At 39.2% G+C, this 2,418-nt stretch overlaps 1 long non-coding RNA gene across 1 annotated transcript; it reads right to left on the bottom strand.

Moving 5' to 3' along the window:
* Positions 1 to 1,392: 1,392 nt before the first annotated feature.
* Positions 1,393 to 2,118, bottom strand: LOC119793339. The gene is made up of 2 exons (XR_005282086.1): positions 1,959 to 2,118; positions 1,393 to 1,640 (listed from the first exon to the last, which is right to left on the bottom strand). It is a non-coding gene; the product is annotated as an uncharacterized LOC119793339 (long non-coding RNA).
* Positions 2,119 to 2,418: the final 300 nt, after the last annotated feature.

Raw genomic sequence — 2,418 nt, forward strand, 5'->3', positions numbered from 1 at the left:
CACCACCCCGTCTGATCGCAGTGCTGAGAAGTGTCTGCAGTCTCTGAATGTATTCAGATGCTTTCTCACCTGCGTCCTGATGAGTACTGAGGAACCTGGCAAAGATCTCCTCCCCGTCGTCAACAAGGCCATAGGCTGACTGGAGGAGTTTTACATAGTCTTGAGGAGGTGACTGAGAGCCTAGTTGTCTTACAATGTCTGCTGCGGGCGACAGTAAGCTCTCCAGAATCAGTCGTCGCTGCACATCCATTGTATAACCATCCTGAAACATAAGTTCAACATGTAAACACCATGTTTCAAAATCCACTTCACCAGGCGGTTTAGGAACTCTGCCTGAGAAGGAACGCAGTCTCTTGGAGCCTGGAGCTGTCGTAGCTTTACTCTTAATGACATGCTCCACTATTATTCGTTGTACATCTGGTGGGTTTAGTATGTCAGAGTCTAGGGTTGTGGCAGTGCCCTTGGCTTGTTCTTTTGGTCGTACTGCCTGTCCCTTTCTTGTCCTCTTAAGCTTCTCAGTTCCACCTTGTGATTTGGAGACAGATTTTAATGGCTTACTGGGTGGAGGTTGTGATTTTTGAGGACTGAATATAACAGATGATCCACTGCTGTCTGATTCACTTCCAGTACTATCTGAGCTACCCCGTTCATTCTGCACAGTTTTAAAGGAACATGTGGCTTCAGGGTTTTCATCAATGGCTGACTGTGATTGTGTGGGAGTGGTTAAAACCTCAACTCTGTCCAAACACCATTTTGAGACTGGGTTCTTAGGAGACTGTATCACAGAGGGGAAACTGATGAGCTTTAGCGACTCTTCTGAGTCAAACTCAACGATCACTTGAAAGTCTTTGAGTCTCACTATTTTACTGACACTACCATATAATGATACAGCCTCTACAATGTCTTCATCTGTGTCATCATCAAGTATGCCCTTCAAAAGGATTGATTTTCTGTCATTTACACCATGCTCGCTACCAATGTCAGCAACAGAAGCCATATTTTGTCTGGTTATTATCAGACAATATTTGATCACGCTGTTATTTGATCACTGTGATCAAATAACACACTGATCACTAATCAATTATTTATATTGGTTGTTTATAGCCCAAAATCCTCCTGGCTGGCTCGCCACTTATGTAACCACTAGTGTAACTTACGAATAGATAAGTTGAGAAACTTAGATTTCAATGTTGAAGTTACAGTTAGTTTATCTTTCTAAGTTCAAAAAGGAGGATAATAAGCACAAACAACCATATTATCAAGAATGAACAGATTATTTAATACAACTTGAAACAGAATGTTACTGTACAGTTCTTTTTCCCAACATAAAGAGTCCACCTTTTTTATATCAGGCAGTGTATTTTCTTTTGGTTAAGATTCCTTATAGTTCAGTTCGTCCTTTGGAAGTTTTTTCTTTTTTTTTTTAGTTCAGTAATTTAAGTCAGTCAGTCAAGTCTTTGTTAAATGGCCATGTGTTTCTTTGGATTCAAAATCTTATCTTATCCAGTGCAAAGTAGGCAGCGGATCCAGCAGTCCCAGGTCTTGGGTTGAAACCTGGAGCTCAGCAATCCAATCCAGGACTGCGATGATGTGCAGCTGGACAGTCTTCAAAGTTGAATGGGGTTCTAAAAAAAACCCACCTGCATATATATAGAACTTAATTAACTATTAAGTTTCAAAAGTATGCAGGAAGCAATAAATTCCATTTATCACAAAAATAATATTCAACTAATGGCAAGCTTGCAAAACAAACGTATCACACTGTATCCGACCTCTTAGTTTGTACATAACAAAAAATACAATACAGTGAAAATCATCATTTTAATCTCACACATTTCTCTGATTGGTTTTATTTACGTTTCTCTGTTCTTCCTTGTCGGTATATATGAGCAGTAATGCCTGTGACGCCAGTTAGCATTAGCTTGATTTCGGTTGCAAAAACACGTTACAACACTCACCAGAGAAAATCACAGTAAAAATGTGTTTTACTGCCAGGGATCAGGTCACGGATCTTCTTTTCTCTTAACCGTTACCGGAATTGATCAAGAATTTATCTTATAGCATGCAGTAATTCCCACAACCTGCTACAACCAGCTACGGTTTTCTTCTTCTTCTAATAATTTTCTGCTGTCTAAACCAGAGTGTAACTCACAAGCCACCTGCTGGTGGTTTCTGGTATGACAAGAAAACTCAAAATGAAAATATAAACTGAATTGCTGGGAACATTAAATAACAAAACAAAATCCTACAGAAATAAAATACTACTAACAGTATCACACATATACATGTGGGTTACAAAATGTAGCAGGATGTACACAACTTGGTTAAGTTCCATCTTTGCTTTTTCAGACATCTGAATACCAGTAACTTGTTGAACAAGCCAGAATTTTACAAGTCGAAAATTCCTATAAATCCCCA

This window comes from Cyprinodon tularosa, unplaced genomic scaffold (assembly GCF_016077235.1).
Source record: "Cyprinodon tularosa strain WSP-4 unplaced genomic scaffold, ASM1607723v1 ctg112, whole genome shotgun sequence".
NCBI lineage: Eukaryota > Metazoa > Chordata > Actinopteri > Cyprinodontiformes > Cyprinodontidae > Cyprinodon > Cyprinodon tularosa.